The sequence below is a fragment of the Phascolarctos cinereus genome, unplaced genomic scaffold (genome assembly GCF_003287225.1).
Source record: "Phascolarctos cinereus isolate Bilbo 61053 unplaced genomic scaffold, phaCin_HiC Scaffold_2;HRSCAF=192, whole genome shotgun sequence".
Lineage (NCBI taxonomy): Eukaryota > Metazoa > Chordata > Mammalia > Diprotodontia > Phascolarctidae > Phascolarctos > Phascolarctos cinereus.
Window position 1 is genome coordinate 62,834,654 of NW_027555625.1, and position 20,434 is coordinate 62,855,087.

The 20,434-nt window shown below is 41.0% G+C and overlaps 1 long non-coding RNA gene and 1 pseudogene across 6 annotated transcripts in view; one reads left to right on the plus strand and one right to left on the minus strand.

Annotated features, from left to right (window-relative positions):
• LOC110210443 (pyrethroid hydrolase Ces2e-like) overlaps nt 1-1,744 on the minus strand; it is a 29,553-nt pseudogene extending 27,809 nt beyond the window's left edge. The window contains exon 1 of the transcript XR_013484531.1: nt 1,557-1,744. The product of XR_013484531.1 is annotated as a pyrethroid hydrolase Ces2e-like (transcript). The remainder of the gene's footprint in view (nt 1-1,556) is intronic.
• The window catches only part of LOC144455779 (uncharacterized), a 140,568-nt gene that overhangs the window by 35,844 nt on the left and 84,290 nt on the right, over nt 1-20,434 (plus strand). For all 5 annotated transcript variants that reach the window (XR_013484536.1, XR_013484535.1, XR_013484532.1 and 2 more), the window contains one exon: nt 20,016-20,135. This is a non-coding gene — a long non-coding RNA (uncharacterized LOC144455779). The remainder of the gene's footprint in view (nt 1-20,015; nt 20,136-20,434) is intronic.

Sequence of the window (20,434 nt, forward strand, 5' to 3'; positions counted from 1 at the left end):
TCAAATTGGCAAAAGAGGAAAATAACAAATTCTAGAAGAGGTATAAGAAAACATGTATATTAATGTATTGTTGGTAGAGCTGTAATTGGTCCAACCCTTCTAGGAAGTATTTGGAGCTATGCCCAGAAAGTTACCAAACAGTGTATACCCCATGAACTAGCAATATTACCACTAGATCTGTGCCCCAAAGAGATCAAAGAGGGAGGAAAAGGACCTATAGGCACAAAAACATTTATAGCAGTTCTTCATGATAGCCAGAAATGGGAAACCCAAGAACTGTCCTCTTTCTGGATAATGGCTATAGAAATTGTGAGATATGAACATAACAGAATATTACTGTGCCAATAAGAAATAATGAAATGGAGAATTTCAGTGGAAACCAGGAAAGCTTTTATGAATCAGTGCAGAGGAAAGTGGGAAGAACCAGAACAATTTATATGATGGCAAAAACAATGTAGAGAAAAATAACTTTGAAAGACTTTAGAACCCTGATCTAATTCTGATACATGTGAGTCAAAAAGAATGAAGACAAAAAATTCCACTTACCTCCTAAAAGAGAGAGAGGTGATAAAGTTAAAATGCAGGAGAGACCTACTTTCAGACACAGTTAATGTAAGAATTTTTTTTCAGACTTTATTTATATGTATTAAAGGATATGTTTTGTTTTTGTTCTGTTTTAATTTGCTTAATGGAGGAGTGGTAGTAAGATATTTGTTACCTGAATCATTTTTAAAATGTTTAATATAGTTAATAGATTTTTTTTTTGGCTAAGCAATAGGGTTAAGTGACTTGCCCAGGGTCACACAGCTAGTAAGTGTTATATGTCTGAGGCCACTGCGCCACCTAGTTGCCCCCCCTTTTTGATTTTGTAGTTAATAGATTTTCTAAAAAGTTATTTACTACTATACTAATATAACATATACATTATAAAATATACACAAAAATAGAAATTCCAAGAGGATGAGATAAAGTAAACAATATTTTAAAGAATTTGTGTTTTATAGAACAATAATACAAAAAACCCTTTTTACTCTCATTGTTAATGCCAGTATTAATAAATATATTTTTGAAAGGAAAAATATGAATGTTGAAAACTATCTTTACATGTAATTGGAAAAAATAAAATACTATTTACCAAAAAAAAAAGAAGAAAGAGAAAAGCAAGAAATAAGCTGTGCCATATTTTCTCATGCAAACGCAGAGCTCCTAGTTCCAGTCTGTAAAAAGATCCTCCCCCCAATTTTCACTCTTATCTACCTCCTTGAAAATGACTCAGCTGTCCCTCTCTCCTTATCCCACCAGCAGCTGATAGAAGAGTTTTGGACATAACATTCATGGAGAAGGCATCATTTTCTCAGTAGCAAATCTAGTTTCACCCCCTGAAATAGAGCTAGCAATAATCCTTTACCCCCAGCCCACCCACCCAGTAGTCAGTGAGGGCAACAAGAGAAAGAACATTGCACAAGCCCCATATCTCCAATGGGAAAATCAAAGGACTCCTCCCTTGTCCCCCATAATCATGCCCTGCTCTGGGTCAGCCTAGTAGAGCTGCTCACCTGGAGCTTGAATCAGGAGGCCTAGGACCCCCAAAGTCAGGAACTTGGGCAGCAGGGAAATCTTCCACATCTTTTCCTCTGCACAGCCTTCTGGTGATGCCTAATCAGATAGCTGGCTTATCCTTTAATAGAAAAAGAACCGGATCAAAGAGCACTCAAGGAAACTAGGGCTAAGGATTACTCAACGAACTTCCTTGTCAGACCTTGTCTTAGATGTATTTGAAAAAAAAATTAGATTGAATCCTTAAAGGCTAAAGACAAGTCTGAATATCCATCTAGCCACCTGGGAAATGCTGGTAAATGTGTAATAACAAGCTCACTGGGAAACAAAAACAAACATGTATCCCTGACACACTCTGAAATTTAATCTATATCAGTAACATTGTTTCTAACACCTTCTTAAGTCTAGACAATCAACAGAACGACAAAGCAAGCCCTGAAGTGCAGGACTTCCTGATTTCAGATGGGCAAATATGACAGTGGGTTCACAGAGCCAGAGTGAGCTGTCCCCACCACTTCAGCGGAAGTGTCAAGGGTCAAAATTCGAATTACACAACCTAACTACCTTCCCTCCCAGTTTCTGGAGCCATCTGTGACCTTTCCCCCCTGAAGCTCTTCACTTCCTTGGTTTTTCTTCCTGACCCCACTGGGTTTCCTTCATAAAGATACTGGAGTGGTTTGCCATTTCCTTTTCCAGCTCATTTTGCAAATGAGGAAACAGGTGTCAGTGACTCCAGGGTCACATAACTAGGGAGTATTTGAGGCAGGATTTGAACACAGAGTGCTGAGCTCTGGGAATACAAATACCAGCAGAAAGACAACCCAAGACCTCTGAGAGCTTACATTCTGATGGAGGGAAAGAACACATAAAGGATGGGGGACAAATGAGGCAGGAAGAGAGGTGGCACCATTCAGAAAGTACTGCGAGGGTAAGGAGTGTAGTATGGAGAGGAATGAAGACATGGTTGGCTAGGGCCTGCTCCTTAAAATGGAGGTTTGAAGGGCTCTCATAAGGCAGAACCTAACACCTCGCCAGGCTGCTCATTCTCGTTTTGAACAGTTCTAATTCTTAGCACATCTTTCCTTTCATCAAGCCTAATTTTGTTCCTTTGCAACATGCTCCCCCCCCCCATCTTGCTGGTCCTGCCCTTTGGCAACCAAACAGACCAAGTCAAATCCTTCCCTCCCATTATCATCTTTAATGTATTAAGACAAAAGGTGAAAGAAAAAAAAGACAAAGGGTGCTTTTATCCTCACCAAACCAATGTGATCCAAATCCTTAATGGGTATAAGGCAGCATCTCTATGGTGATCATTCTGCACTAGCCCCTGCATGACCACTTCTCAGGGATGTTGTAGAGGATGGTTCTTGTCCAGGTAGAAGTGGGGCTAGATGGCTTCTGAGGTCTCTTTTGATTCTGAGACTCTGTTGTTCCAATAGGCTCCTATTGAGGACTTGGAGCTTCCAATGAGGCCCCAAGTAATAAGACCACAGTATGGTTCCGGGGACCTTCCCCAGGGGAGTGGGAATCTGATTTAATGGCCTGTTAGGGGCTGCATGCCCTTAAACGCAACCAATCATAACCAGTTCCCTTCAAGGTAGAATGTGGATGCTACAAGTGGATAGAAAGGGGAAAGGAAGAGGCCCTTCTAGCCTCAGCTTCCCTATCTGTAAAATGAAGGGTTTGGAAAGAAGAAAACAATCATTTTCATGCTCCTACTACGTGTCAGGCCCTGAATTAGCACTTCACAAACATCTCATTCAATCTTCACACAACCCTGGGAATTACATGCTATTGTTATCACCCTTATTTTACAGTTCAGGCAGTTGAGGAAACTGCCCAGGATCACACAGCTAGTTAAGCATCTGAGACCAGATTTGAACTGAGGTCTTCCTGACTCCTGACCTTTTGCTCTAGCCACTGCACCACCTTGCTGCCTCTAGGCAGCCGTGGAAAAGAGTCACATATGTACACAGGAGGCCACAGAAAGTCAGAAAGAAGCACTGAGACTATGTTTGGCCTATGAAGTGGTTAGAGACTTGTCTGGGTATGGTAAAAACTGGAGTATAGTTTGAGACCTATCAATTGGGAGTCAGAGTAGCTGACTTGGTGAGTGAAGAATAGTTATGTAATGTAAACCAGCTTATTCCCTCCCCATACTAGCTTGAACCTCTCTCACCTCAGAAAGACTTAAAACCTGGGTTGGCCAATCAGGAGAAAAACACTTGTTGGCCCTCTCTGAACTTAACCTTCCATAATGCTTTTCATGCTCTGATATAACAGACTTGCTTTGCTTTGCCCTCTGAGTGAACCCAAGCCCTCCTGCTGGATTTTGCCGACTGGGAATATTCTACCAAGGACATGGCCCTCTGGACATTTCCTTCATTTTTTTTATGGCCCTCCCTTGTTAGAGGCACCATCTTGACACTCCCTCTTTTACAACATCCTATGTTTATGGTTGGCAGAAAACCAGAAATCCTGGGGCCATGCTATTTGTTTTATGCAACTGTAATTTTGGCTAATGAAGGACACAGGCATCCTGAGCCAGGAAATGAGGGAGGATGAGAGAGAATGGCTCTAAAGATATAAAGCCCCTTTTGTCTATCCTTCCTTGAGCTCATTTTCACAATGAACATCCTTGTATATCTCTGTATGCATGATGTGTCAACTTTCAGAGAAATGAACGTTCATGTACAGCCTAATTTTATCTTTCCTAGAGCAAATTTTGTAAATTTTGACAGTTGACAGTGAGAAGACAGCAAGTTCAATGTTGGAGAATTTACTGAATGTATAAGAAAGGAGTAACTGAGAGAGTGTGAAAGGGATGACTTTAGTTGTATCCTATAGTAAGGAAAGAGAGCTGAAATTGAGTCAATGGTCAGCTTGGCATTGAAAGCCTTCCACAATCTGGCTCCCACACATTATGTTCTACTTCAGCCTGTCTGCTTGCTGTCTCCAGCACATGACATTTCATTTCCTGTCTCTGTAGGCAGTTCCACATGTCTAGAATGCACTCAGTCCTCGTCCCTTCCTGGCACAGTCAGGGAGGTTATAAAGGTAATTCTTGACCAGGGATGGGTTGGACTAGTGGGCCTCAGAGGGCCCCTCCAACTCTGAGCTTCTGTGATTTTTCCAGTGCACACCTTGCCTCAGATCAAGGGGTAGAGCTTACGAGGCTTAGTAAACAAACAGTATGGCTCCCAGAGCTTTCTTGAGGGCTGTTAGCTCCCAAAAGATAACAATTTCTATCTTGTAACAAGGGATTTTTGTTCCCAACTGCCATAATTCTTAGAATCTTCTCTGAGTCAATTGACACCCATTGTAGGTCAAAGAATATCACAGAATTACAGAATTTTTATTGTGGAAATTTGATCTGTTAATAAAGTCACAACTCCACAAGACATAGGTTGTCACTTGATTTATTGCAAGAGAAAGGCATATACATGGGGGAACTCCTTATACTAAGGAACCCACCCCACAGGCAATGCCTTGGATATTTATGGGGTACAGGAAAAAGGAGAGATCTCCTGGGAGGAGTACAGGGCAGTCCCTTCCCAAATGAAAGTGACATGGGAGGAGGAAGGGAGCAGTAGGGGAGGGGGAATGAGAGGAAGCAGGAGGACTTGGGAACATCAGACCATGGAGGGAGAATGTTCTGCTTACCTGAAAGGGTCTCAGCTGCATAAACAGTTTATCAGTCTGGGCAGACTGGCCAGAGCCAGAAAGTTTAATAGAGTTCAGTTACGAAAGATCAGTGTTGTTAGTTTAAGGGGGCTTCATCTCTGGAAAGTAGGTTAACTCAAGAACACAAGTTCAGGGACCCCTCTACAGATCTCAGGGACCATCTAATCGAACTCCTGTATCAGGATCATACAGGACTGACCACACCCACCTGTTGGTCATCTCTTAGCCTGTTACTTGACTCATTACCTTCTTCATTCCCATTACTTGATTTCTCTAATAATTCAGAGCTATATCCAGCTATTTCCTTATTATTTATTGAGTTAAAATATTTCTCTTTTGTCAATTAAGCTTTAAGAGAATTCTGGAAAGGCTAGAAACGGCAATAACATACGAAGATGAAAGGCAGAGAAGTGGGCCAAGAAGAGAGAGAATTATTTCTGTTTGTTGATGACATGGTAGTTTACTTAGAAAATCCAAGGGAATCAGCAAAAGAAAGTAATAGCTCCAAAAAAAGTTGCAGACTACAAAATAAGCCCACAAAAATAAGTAACACTTCTATATTATATAGCAAACTCCCAAAGGCAATAATAAAAAGATTCATTCAAAATAAGTGAAAAAATGTATAAAATAATCAAGACAAGAAGCAATCATAAAAAGGGAAATCCCATTCCAGATAACTACAAAATGTATCAAATACCTAAGTACTACCCTCTCAAAGCACTCAAAAGACTTGGATAAATTCAATTACAAAGTGCTCCTTAAAGAAATAAAGAGCAACATAAATAACTGGAACAATATTCAGTGCTCATGGCTAGGCTGTGTCAATAGAATAAAAATGACAATGCTGTCAAGATTAATTTATACTTTGAATGCAATACCAATCAAATTACCAAGGGGACACTTTACAAAACTTGACAAAATAATAACAAAGTCCATTTGGAAAAACAAAAGATTTAGAATATTAAGGGAAATATAGAAAAGAACTAGAGATGAAGAGAGAATAGAACTTGCAGATCTCATACTACATTATAAAGCAGCAGTCATCAAAACCATCTGGTACTGGTTAAAGAATAGAGAGAGATCAATGGAAGAGACTAGAAAAGAGTCATTCAGAAAGAATAGAACTTAATAACTACATGTTTGATACAACGGAAAACATTAGTTGCCTATGGAAAAATTCCCTAATGATAAATACTACTTGGAAAACTGGAAAGAAGAGTGACAGAAATTAGGCTTAGCCTCAAAATCACCTTATACAATCTTTCACAATAAATTCAAAATGGATGAGTGTGTTCAGTATTAAAAATTATGCCTTAAAATGTTAGAAGGAGTAGGTCATCTGTCCTTCATGGCTATGAGTAAAAGATGACTTAATTAAAAAAGGTAAAATGGCTAATTTTGATTACATAATTGAAAAGATTTTGTGTGAACAAGATAACTGTGTGGTAAAAGAAGGCTTTTCAAATAGCTTTTGCAATGTAAATCAATGCACACACACACACACACACACACACACACACACACACACACCCCCACACCTCAGGGACAACTCTGTCTCTCACTGACTGCATTTTAAGAAGCTGAACTACTCTGTCTCTCCGCGTGGGGGCGGCTCTCTGATGCCTTCTCTCACCTAAAACAGTGGCTTTTCTGTCCCTATTCTGTCTATTCTTTCCAGTTCTAGATGGAGTATAGGAGACAGCTATGACCTTGTAAGTTTTGAAAGGTCAGAATAGCCACCCAACAGAAGTCCTGGAATATCTTATCCATACTAACAGATTTGCCAGCAAATATGAGGAGCAATCTGTTTCACTCAGCCCAGCAGTGACCTGCAGTAAAGGAGCAGTGAGGACCAGCAGCTGCTGCGTGTGAAAGTGAACTTGGTGACAAGAACGTTGTAGCATCTGCCTTAAATTCAAGCCTGTTTTCATGGACCAAATCAGTAGACAGGAGAGTCCCATTTGACATGTTTATACTTCTCAGAAAATATTACTTTGTAAAAGATAATTGGAGTTAATTGGTTAAAATAATCCTGGGAAGATAATCTTTGAGAGATATTAACTGGAACTGGGTCAAATGATACTGGAGAGAACACAGTAGAACAGGAACTAGGGTTAATAATCTTAGGGGAATCACCCACAACCCCTACCCTCCCCTTCCCCTCCCTCCCCTCCCCTCCCTCCTCCCCTTCCCCTCCCTTCCCCTTCCCTTCCTCCCTTCCCTTCCCTTCCTCCCTTCCCTTCCCCTTCCCTTCCCTTCCCCTTCCCTTCCCCTTCCCTCCCTTCCCTTCCCCTTCCCTCCCTTCCCCTTCCTTCCCTTCCCTTCCCTCCCTCCCCTTCCTTCCCTTCCCTTCCCTTCCCTCCCTCCCTTCCCTCCCTTCCCTCCCCTTCCTCCCTTCCCCTCCCTCCCCTCCCCTCCCTCCCCTCCCTTCCCTCCCTTCCCTTCCTTCCCCTCCCTCCTTCCCTTCCCTTCCCTTCCCTTCCCTTCCTTCCCTTCCCTTCCCTTCCCTTCCCTTCCTTCCCTTCCCTTCCCTTCCCTTCCCTTCCTTCCCTTCCCTCTCCCTTCCCTTCCTTCCCTTCCTTCCCTTCCTTCCCTTCCCCTTCCCTTCCCTTCCTTTCTGCAGAGAGTGCAACACTGATAGTTTGGCCACATTGTTTAAATGCAAAACACACAATTGGCTAAAAGAAGTGTTCACATGGAGGTCAGAAAAAAGTGAGGAAAGGACACTCTCAAGGTTTGTCTTAAGAACTTTGGAATTGATTTGTGACATGGGAGAGACTGACACAGGACCACTCAGCATGACATGCCCTCATCAGAGAAGGTGCTGTGCTCTATGAGTAAAGCAGAATTAAAGTAACTCAAAAGAAACACAAGATGTACAAATTTAGAGAATCCACCCCAAATGCTCATATGGACTATTTGTGCTCGACCTGTGGTTGAGAATTCTGAACTTGGATTGGTCTGATCTGCCACAGTCAGACACACTATAACTTGACTCTAACCTAGTGATGTCATTTGGTCCTCTTTGAGAACAAAGCACAATCATATACATACACGTGCACACACATGTACACACACACACTTACCTAACACACACCGCACTTGGTCATTGTTTGGGTCCTGATGGCTCAGAGTGAATGTAAATAGCAACTGTTCCTGTTTTGGCTAGAAATCCAGAGGGTTTTACCCTCCTAGACTGATTTTTTTTAGACTAGTCAAAGAGGCCATTCTTTATCTTGTGTCTTACCTAGCCTACATCACTGATTTGGCTTTACCTCAGTCAAGTTGAGACCTGGGAAGGACCTTAGTGTAAAAAGGCCAATGTGTCCCACTCCATCCAGGGATATCTCCTGTCATCTTGATCTGTATCTTGCCACTGGACCCAGATGGATCCAAAGGAGAAAGTGAGGCTGGTGGCTTTGCACAGCCCTCCCTCACTTAAATCCAATTCACTTGCAAGTCAAGACATCACCTTCCTAATGTCACTGGTACTCTTCAAGAATGAAGACAACAACAGCCACAACAGGACAGGATTCTTGTTTAGGTACAAGTTGGACCTGTGGGTTCTGTGGTCCCTTCCAATTCTGCACTTCTATGACCCTGATAATCCTCACCCAACGAAGAGTAGGAGCTGCCAACATAAGTTCTTAAGCAAACAAATAAGGTGGCTCTCAGAAATTCACTGGGTTGTTTGTTTTCCATTGACATCATGACAAGAATTGGCCCAGGTCAGTGGAAACCTGTTTCAATAGCACTTCCATGAGCTGGGATTGGATGCCCTTAAATGAATCCAGCTCAACCTACTTCCTGCAAGTTGGAATGGAGCTAGAACTACATCTGGTTGGAAAGAGAATAGGGACCCTTCCAAGAGACTTCAAGTTCTATGGTATGGTAGGTGAATGGAAAAATGGACTTAGAATCAGGAAGACTTGAGTTCAAATCCTGACTCAGACACTTGGTTGGCTGTTTTCTTTGTCCTTGAAGAGGACCAAAATGACATTAATATGTTGGAGTCAAGGTACAGTGTGTCTGCCTATGGTTGAGCAGACCAATATAAGCTTAGAAGGCTCTACCACAGGTCAGACACAAATAGTCTATATGGACATTTGAATTGGAGATGTCTCTAAATTTGTGCACTTCTAGTTTCTTTTCAGCTACTACAATTCTGCTTCACTCATAGATCATGGTGTCTTCCTTTATGTGGGCACACCATGCTGGGGGGTACTTTGCCAGTGTCTTTCGTGTCTATCAATCCCACAGTTCTTCAGAGAGACCTTCAGAAGAACGTCCTTGTATCACTTTTTCTGACCTCCATGTGAGCACCTGTCAGGCATGAGTCTTCTGTAAAACATATTTCTAGGCAAACAAACATGTAGCATTCAAACAACTTAGCCAGCTAGCTGTATGACTCTGGGGATGTCACTTAACCTCTGTCTACCTCAGTTTCTTCATTTCTAAAATAGGGACAATAATAGCAGCTCCCTCCCAGGGTTAGCATGACGATCAAATGAGATAATAGTTGTAAAGCACATAGTGTAGTGGTTGGCACATAGTAGGCACAATATACAATTTAGCTATTATCATTATTAACTGTAGTTAATAAATATCCATCCAAACAGGATAAAAAACAGAAAGCCTTTTTCACAGATAAGCAATGCTATTGTCTCTACTTTCCCAGCAAATAACAATAGTTTTGTAATGATGGTGTTGCTTAAGTCTGAAGAGAGTGAAGCTTGATTCAGATGGCATATTCCAGAGTGAAGGGCTTGGAGCCTAAACACCTGAGATGGAGCCCCAGCACAACTTCTTCTTAGCTGGGGGACTTGGGGTGAATCCCTTGAGTCCTTTATGATAAAATGGGTGCACTGGAGCAGATATTCTTCTTTTTAAAAAATTTTTATTTTTGAGGCAAATGGGTTAAGTGACTTGCCCAGGGTCACACAACTAGTTAGTGTTTGAGGCTGGACTTGAACTCAGGTCTTTGACTCCAGGGAAGGCGCCTATCCACCGTGCCACCTAGCTGCCCCTCGATCAGATATTCTTTAAGCTCTTGTCCAGCTTGGATACTCCCTGGTGCTCACAATAACTCTGGGAGTTGGCGGTGTCACTTTCATTCATTCATTCATTCATTCATTCATTCACTTATTTATTTATTTATGTTTGTATGTATGTATGTTTGTATGTATGTATGTATGTATGTATGTATGTATGTATGTATTTATTCATTCATTTCTTTATTTTACTAGGCAGTGAGGTTAAGTGACTTGCCCAGGGTCACATAGCTAGTAAGTGTTGCATGTCTGAGGCCGGATTTGAACTCAGGTCCTCCTGAATCCAGGGCCGGTGCTCTATGCACTGCGCCACCTAGCTGCCCCTGGTGTCATTTTTATTATTCCCACTGAGTTCATAAGGAAAAAGACATTCCAACATGACATAGCTGGTGGGTGACAAGTCAAGTATTTCCAAAGGTCACACCAAGTACCAGACACTCAAGCACTGGGGATGCAAAGAGAGGTAAAAAACTGTCCTCAGGGAGCTCACAATCTAATGAAGGGAGACAAGGTACAAACACCTAAGGATAAACATCATATACACAAGGCAAACCCGGGGATGATCAATAGCAAGAAGGCACCGGCATTAAAGGGTACTTAGCAAAGGCTTCTGGCACAAGGTGAGATTTTAGCTGAGCCTTGAAGGAAGCCAGGAGGGAAAGATGAGGAGGGAGAGGGTTCCAAGTATAGGGGCAGCCAGAGAGAGTGCCCAGAACCCACAGATGGAGTGTCTTGAGGCTAGTGTTACTGGACCAAAGAGTAGGTGAGAGGCAGCAAAGTGCCAGAAAAGGTGGGGAGGGTTCAAATTCTGAAGGTCTTTAAACACCAGACAAAGGGTTTAATATTTGGTCCTAGAAATAAAGGGAACCATTAGAGAGTTTGTCACATGAAGGGTGACGTGGTCAGATTTGAGTGAAGGATGAGCTGGAGTGGGAAGAAAACTGAGGCAAGAGAAGCTAGGCTGCAGGCTATTGTAAGGTCCACATGTGAGGTGACTCTGCCACCTAGCTACCCTTACACTCTATATCATCTGTATCCTGCCTTCATTGTCTGAACTCCATATCGACTATGTCTCATTTTCTGAACCAGAAGCTCCTTAGTGACAAAAAGGTTTTAACAGCTAAGTATTTGATCTTTCTTGATGAAGGGAATGTTTTAGTACCGTACATCCCTTTATCCCAATGATGTGCTACAGCCAACTTGTACCACAGTTGGTTGTTAAATTTTCAGCATGAGCATTCACACCTCAAAATTGGCATCCACTACAAATTAGGGTTTGGGTCATTGTTTTCTTGATATTTAAACTTACAAAGTGATGGAGATAAAGTGAATAATATAACTTAAAAGGAAGTCTTGTGAGTTTTTCAGTCAGCTGGTTATTAAACATTGACCAGAATGCCTCTGCCTGCATCCCATTAGTAAAATATTTTGTTACTATGAAATATCTTGTTAGCATAACCTCTCAGAGTAGAGGAAGGATTTCCTATGATTTTGCCTTTTTTTTTTTCTACGTGAAAGGAACCCTGTATAAGAACCATGGTGAGTTTTGGCTCAGAGATACTATCATCCCTGTGCTGCTCCTTTGCAAGTAAAGAATCCCTTGACTTGCGGCATTATCTTGAAATTTTGTTTTCAGGACTCTCAGTGTACCACATTATCTCCTCACAGAGATGTTGTCAGGAAAACCCTAAGTAACTGGTGAAGCAGGACAGAGACATCCAAGAGCTCAGTGTACTAAGAAGAGCCTTAGATTTGGAGTGAGAGGACCTGGATGCTTACTGCCTGCATCACCTTGGACGAGTCCTTTTCCTTCTCTAGGCCTCTGTGTTCATTCTTGTTCAAAGATTTCTAATATCCATTCCAGCTCTAATCAATCATTCAATCAATCATCAAGCATTAATTATTCCCTACCAAATGCCCTAGAGATACAATGCCAGAGAATGAAACCATCTCCATTATAATTCTATAAAATGAACTAGGGATTTTTTCCTTTAGAGACAGGGTGGACTGGCTGGTCTCATCAGATTCCCACTGTCTCAGAATTGGAAGGTCCCTTTCAAATCAATTGATATTGCTGAAAATGTTTCCATTACACAGTGCCCAGCACGGAGTAGGCACTCTATAAATTATTTTTTCCTTATAACTATCATTTAAATTCTTCTCCCATAGCAGTAACGAGTGAGAGTCAAAGTATTTCACTCAAAACTGCGATATCCTTTAGCTGAGGCCAAGGAACTACTCAAAAGAAGTGATTGGGTGTCATTGGTCTGCAACAATTGCAAAAACGGTTGTGATCACAGCGGCCTAGAGATCACAACTCCACTCGGGCTTTTTCCGGCCATGATTCCTTCATCTTCTCAGGCAAGGTCTTGATCCAGAACTCCCACTTATTCTTCCTCAGGCTCTTTCCGCAGACAGCTGCAAATTCAGCTGCAGGTACTCCTCCTTCTGGTCATAGACTGGCCAGTGAAAAAGGTCTGCACCATTTGGGTCCCTGGGAGGAAAACCAAACATTTAGAACTGAAAGGAGCCACTCCATTGGCAAGTGTAGCAAGCCACCATCAGCTCAGCCTAGAGCCAAGGAAGGGGCCCCACAGAGGGTGTAGGCTTACAGTGGTAGCACCCACAGAGAGCTTGTTCACCCATCCTTTAAGCAGTTTGGTCTTCACTTTTCATGTTGGTCTTTTCTAAAGCATTTGAGGTAGAAGGTCCAAAGAGTAAAAGGATTCACATAGGGAATAACAAGGCAAGTCAGGATTTGAACTCACATCATTGGACTCCATTTCACTGGGGCTGCCAGGTGGTGCATTGGATAAACTTGGGCCTTGAGTCAGGAAGACCTGAGTTCAAATCTAGCCTCAGATGCTTACTAGCTGTTTGACTTTGGGCAAATCACTTAACCATGTGTCCCTCTGTTTGTTCATCTAGAGAAGGAAATGGCAAACCACTCCAATTTATTTGCCAAGAAAACTCCAGCTGGGGTCACAAGGAATCAAGCACAACAATATTGGACTTCAAATCCAGTACTGGATTCTTCTCACTACCACCTGTCCTAATGGTTCCCCATGGGGAAGAGAAGTCACTGAGACTTGAGGGTGATGGTGAGGGCCAAGAGAGTTCATCTTTTTTTATATTCTTTTCAAGGTGTCCGTGTGCAGGGTGACTCTGCCAAAGGAATACCATCCCCCAACCCTGGCCATGAACTTGGAGAAGGGCTAAGCTTGTTCACCAGACCTTACCTCTAAGTTGAATGAACTTTTTTTTTTCTGAACAAATTTCAATCAGGGATGTCACCTGCAACTAAGTGATGCACCTCACAGAGGAGTGTGAAATAAAGAAATGTGGGCCAGGCAAGTCAGCGAAAGACTGAGCCATTTATTATTCTGACAGTCCAGTTTAAATAGTGAAAGGTAACGATCACCCCTGAGGCATTGCCAGGATTCTCATGTGACTAACCTCAGCCCTTATGCTCAACTTTAATTGTATACACCTGCTGGTTATCAAGGTTCAAGGATGGGTCAGAGTGTTGTAACACCTCCCAGGCACAGGAAATTGGTGAGGCAAATATTCTGAGTAAATAAGCCCTTAAGGGTCGGAAAAGAAAGAGAACTCTGACCTAAATTCATTATCCCATATTAGACTCTTCAGATCTGGCCCTCATCAATTCCCTCTTTTTCTTTTTGAAATTGACTTGACATGATGAACATCTGCACCCGAAAACTTGAACCATGATTTACCCATTGCCATAGATAATATAACAAGCAATATTGCCCATGAATACAGATGAAACAGTAAAGCAGGTACATTTTCAAATATATGGTTATGCCCAATTTTCCAAAATTTCTTGAGCTAAGTTCTGGGGTGAGTCCCTGGGAAATGACTGTTAGCAAAAGACAAATCAGAATCAAAGATCTCCAATAAATTCAACACTATTCCAATGATACAATCCAAGCCAAAGCTTTGGTATGTGGAAGATGACTGTCAGCAGTATCATGAATAATGTGAAATCAGAAGCAACAGCACCTTCCAAATGATTTTCCATCCAACAACACCAGAGTTACATGGATCTAAATGGATCTAAATTCATCTCCAACAGATTCAATAGACATAGATATATTCCATACCACCCCCATAGGAGATGCTAGTGCATAATAGGTAACATTTTCCCTGTTAACACAATGTATCCTGTAACATCTACCATTCCTTTAATCCCTGCAAGATAGTAAGCAATGCAAACATAACTCTCCTTTTCCAAAAATTCTGCTGCTTGTCCTATAGGCACAATGCTAGTCACTTTATCCTCCCGAGTAAGTAATCTAGGCCATGGAGGATTATTAACATATGTCCAAAGCTGCACAGTCTTTTGCCTCCAGAGAGGTCAACTGCAGCAGCAGCATCATTTGTAATAATGTCTTTCTTGTCCTCCTCCGTTGTCTCGGGTGCTCCCTTCTAGTTCTTTTATCTCTGCGCTTGTTCTGCAATCCGAGTGTCTGAAGTTTCTGGGTCACTTCGAGCACAGGTCCGGATGTTCCGTTTGGGGACCCATATTGGTCCTTCTGAGCCATCTGGAAACACAGAAGCATACCCTCGCCCTCAATTCAGCAATTTATCTGGCCCAAACCAATGACTGGTTTTTGGGTCCTTCCACATGACTCTTTTTTGAGTCTTTTGTTTCTCATCATCATCTTTCCCATAAACCCTAAAGTGTTTTTCAGCTGGGGTGTAGCCTTCTTTATCAGGTGTAAGAAAATTTAGAGCATATACGCTTGAGCCGATTGTCTTCGTGGCCTTCCCCTTGCTTCTCCCCCTTTTTGTTTTTGAAGAAGCATTTTCAGGGATCTATTTTTTTGTTCCATAATTGCTTGTCCCTTATGGTTATAGGGGATTCCAGTGATGTGTTTTATTTGGAAAGTAAGACAAAAGATACGAAATGACTGTGAAGTATATGCTGGGCCATTATCATTTTAAGAATATTAGGTACTCCTGAGATAGAAAAGCAATGAAGCGTGTGATCTATGACATTATTAATTGATTCTCCAGATTGTGCCACAGCCATAGTGAAAGAAGAAAACGTGTCTACAGTCACATGAATGAATTGTAAGTTTGCAAAACTGTTTAATGTGTGACATCCATTTGCCAAAGTTCACCTGGATGTTGTCCGTGTGGGTTGATAGCAAACTTGTGTGGTATAGGAGTGTAACGCAGGCATTTACAACAATTTTTTATTATTTGACGAGTTTGTTCTCTAGTAATTCCAAATTGTTTCCTTAGCATTGTAGCAGATTGATGAAACTTAGCATGTGATTCTTTGGCTTCTGTAATGTTTAACATTAGTAATGTGGGCTTTATAAGCTCATCTGCTATCCTATTTCCTTGAATAATATAGATCCTGGGAGATTCGTATGTGAAGGTACATGAGTGTAACGTAGAGGCGAAGTTCACTCTCTAATGAGTTGTTGTAACATCATAAACAATTGGAATATGGAATAGTTGGATGATATTTTTATTTGAGCAGTTTTTATATCATTAACCATCCCTACAGCATATTTGCTGTCTGAAAATATATTACGAGGGCCTGTGCATCTTTGTAATGCTAGAATTATGGCATGTATCTCATTTTGTTGAGTGGATTCAAACGGTGCATGTGCTATATACCTTTCATGAGGAGGGATAAAATAAGTGGCTATTATGACTGGATGAAGCATCAGTGAAAACTGACAGTGCTCCCACTAATGGGTCCTTTTTGACTATTGTATTAATAATCCATTGGTGCCTTCTAGTAAATTGTAAAATAGGGTACTTGTACACATTATCAATGTCTCCTTGAAAGATAGCAACTAATATTTGCCATGAATGTTCTTGGCTTATTAAATCTTTTATTTGCTTTCTATCATAAGGCTGATGTATAGAACATGGAAGGCAGCCTACTAACTGGAGTACTCTTTTACATGCCTTTTTAGCCAGTTCTGCTATCATAGATGGATATGTTTGGAGGGTATATTTTATCTGTGCTGATAAGAACACCCATTCTAATAACTTATCTTGTCGATGAATACACCCAAAGGGTATTTATGGGGTATCTAGTATAGTAACCTGTATAGGTAACTTATATTGTATTCTACAGGACATAGCAGCTTGTAATGAGTCCTCTATTTTTTTCAACTGAAGTTTAGCCTGCTGTGTCAGTATACATACTGAAGTAGGACTCGGATCACCCCTAAGGATGTCACAGAAATCTTTTAATTCATGAGTCCCTATTTTTAAATGAGGCCTAATCCAATTAATGTCACCTAAAAGCTTTTCAAAGTTGTTTAGTGTAATGAGTTGATCTTTTCTTAAATCTATCCTTTGAGGTCAAATTTCTTTTTCTCCCATGATCTGACCTAGATGAAGGTGTCTTTTGAATTTTTTCTGGTGCTACTTCTAATCCTTGATCTTGTAAAGCCTTAGACATGTCATCCATCAGGAATGACAGTTTCTCCTTCTGGGGATGAGCACAAAGGATATCATCCATATAATGTATTATATATGCCTTTGTATATTTTTTTTTCTAATAGGATCTATAGTTTCTGCCATGTATTGTTGACACATAGTGGGGCTGTTTTTCATCCCTTGGGGAAGATATCCATTGATATCTCTTAGAAGGTTGCTTTAAATTTTCTGAAGGAAGTGAAAATGCAAAGTATTTGCAAGCATCATGCGTAAGGGGTATGGTATAAAAACAGTCTTTCAAGTCTATTACCCATAAGGGCCATTCTGCAGGAATTGCAATTGGGAAGGCTATCCCGGTTGTAATGCTCCCATAGTTTCCATCTGTGTATTAATCTATCTAAGATCTGTCAGCATTCTTCATTTTCCTGACTTCTTTTTCATGGCAAATATTGGGGAGTTCCATGGACTTGTGGAGGGTTCTATGTGTCCTGCAGCTAATTGTTCCTCTGCTGTCTGTTGAAGAGACCTGATTTTTTCTAGATTAAGGGGCCACTGTTCCACCCATATGGGAGGCCCTTCTTTCCAAGTTATTTTGGGAACTTATACTGTTCTTTTATCTTTGGCTGTGACCCCTACAAAAACTTTTTGCTACTTATAGTGACATTCATATGTTTCAGTAAATCTCTTCCTCAAAGGCAGCAAGGAATGTATGGTAACACATATGGTCAAAATTTTCCTTGCTGTCCTTCCACTTTCCAAGTGAGCCATGCTGCACTTTGCACCGGAGCAGCTATTTCTCCTATGCCGTGCAATACTACTTTCCGTTGATCCAATGGTCATTCCCTGGGCCAGACCTGTTAGGCAATGACTGATTTGTTAGCCCCTGTGTCTATTAACCCTTAACTCCTTTCCTTGTACTTCTATCTTTAATGTGGGTCTGGCATCTGTGATAGTTCTTTGCCAAAACATCCCTGTGCTCCCAAAGCCTTCTGTTCCTCTTACTCTTTTAGCCGTTTTCCCTAATTTTTTATATTCCATGATAATCATTTGAGCTATCCTTTCCCCTTTTTTAATAGAAATGTAGCAGCGAGGGAACGCATGCAACATAACATTGATTTCCCCAACATAATCAGAATCTATTACTCCAGGGATAACCATGAGACCATGGAGTGACTATGAACTTCCGCCTAGTATAAGTCCCACAGTCCCGGGAGGGAGTGGACCATATACACTGGTGGAAATGCAAACTACATCATTACTAATTTCTGTAGAGATATGACAACTTAAATCCAATCCAGCGCTACCTGAGGTAGCACGTATAAGATCAAGCACAGTGGTTATTGTGGAGTCAGAGCTGGCCTGGGTTGTATAAAAGATAGCTCAGCCCCTACTGTTTGTTAGGGCTAGAGTGGGCCCTGCCTGGGGTTTAAAGGTTGCCCACCAATATCAGTAAAAGATCCACATTGAGAAGCCCAATGATTACCATGGCGACACTTGGGACAGGGCGTATTGGGAAAATTTTGTGGTATCCTTTTGGAAGTCTTACACTCTCTTTTTATATGACCTGGTTCCCCACAATTAAAACATTTTAATATTTGTTGAATTTTTGAATTATTCTTAAATGCTGCTGCTGTCACTTGTCCCTAAAAATGTGTGGTTCCTGCATCCTGACATCTCTGAATCATTTCTCCTGTAGTCATCTTAGGTTTACCTCCTTGTAAAGCTCTTTCACAATCCATATTAGCATTTTCTCTAGCTAGTTTATGTAGAAGTATCTGTGCTGCATTAGAGTCAGAAACACTCCTTTGTATAGCTTGTATTAAATGAGCTAAAAAGTCTGGAAAAGTCTCTTGAGGGCTTTGTTTTTTTTGAATAAAAGAAGCTCCTCTGTCTTCTTCCCTGGTATTTGCAACCATGCCGCTCGAGCTCCTTTCATAATCTGCTCTTATGCTACAAGAGGAAATTGCAACTGTTCCTGCAATTCAGTGTATCTCCCTGTTCCTGTTAATTGTTCGAAAGAAATAGGAACTCCTGTTCTGTTGTTATATTTTACTTATTCTTGGCATTGCTCAAAGTATTCTGACTTCCATACGAAATAATCTCCAGGATCAAGACATGTTTTTAGTATAGAATACCAGTCATATGGGGCTAATGCTGTATTGGATACTGAGTCCAACAATGTTTGTACATAGGGACTATTAGGTCTGTAATTAACTGAAGCCTGTTTTAATTCCTTTAACAATTTAAATTCAAACTATCTATGAACTCTAATATTTGTACCTGGGTTATTTACATCTCCCTCCTCATATTCTGGAAATAGCATGGTTTTTGGCACAGCTAATTTTAATTCCATGGGTACTTCCTCTCCTTTTCCCTCTGCTTTTATGATTGCTTCTTCTAATAACCCTTTACAATGTATTTTATGGCTTTTTAAATTCTTATTCTCTTCCTCATTATCTTCTCTATATGAGCCTGATCTATATGAGGGTGGGGGTCTTAATGGCGTGGAAGGTGTGATAGGTCTTGCACATATCTTCCTCATCCTCTTCTACAATTCTAAGCTTCTCATCAAATACTCTATTCATTTCTTCTTCTTCCTTTGTTCCTGCCCCCACATCTGACTTAAGTACTTTTGTTGTAAATAGCACATTCTCGGGGAGGAAGACATATTTTTAGCACATTCCAAAATGAGAATGTAGCTGTGGAAAATGCACCTGGACCTACTTCCCTATAGTACTCACTCATTTGTCTGCCCATTGTTTCCCATATTTCTAAGTCTATTGTTCCTTCTTGAGGGAACCATGGGCAACATGTTTCTACACATTCCAAAAATTCCTGAAACTGACTATTTGTAATAAGCAAACCTCTTTCTTTCACTATTTCCTTGAAAAGTTCTAGATAACCTTCTCTGTCTTTGCTTCCACTTTGTGTTTGACCTATACTTTCAATTTGAAGCGTGCCTCCCAAAATCAAAAGCATGTGCGTATGGCCATTCCAAAGCAACATTATTCTTATGCTCGAGCCCTTTTTGTTTTCTTATGCTCCTATTACCAAACCTTTTTCTTTTCTTTTCTTATGCTCTTATTACTGAGCCTTTTTCTTTTCTTTTTTCTTTTCTTTTCCCTATATCCCATTTGGCCGGTGTCCCCTTTAGCCCTAAAACTGCTAAAGGATAGTGTTTTGTGACCATCTATCTCTTACCTTGTTTACACAGCGTTGAGCTGCCAATGACCTTGTTTCCACAGTGTAGATCCACCAAAGTTTTTTTTTTTCTTCATTTTTCTTCTCCAGAGTCCCAAGAGTGCCAGTTCCCTTGTACTGTCTTTCAGGTCCCAGTTTGGGCGCCACTTTTCACCTGCAACTAAGTGATGCACCTCACTGAGGAGTGTGAAATGAAGAAACATGTACCAGGTGGGTCAGTGAAAGACTGAACCATTTATTATTCTGAGGGTCCAGTTTAAATAGTGAAAGCTAACAATCACCTCTGAGCTGTTTGCAGGATTTTTATGTGAGGAACCCTAGCCCCTATGTGCAACTTTAATTGTATACACCTGCTTGTTATCAAGGTTCAAGGATTGGTCAGAGTGTTCTAACACCTTGCAGGCACAGGAAATTGGTGAGTCAAATGTTCTGAGTAAATGACCCCTTAAGGGTAGGAAAAAGAAGGAGTCAAGCTCTGACTTAAATTCCTTGTCCCATATTAGACTCTT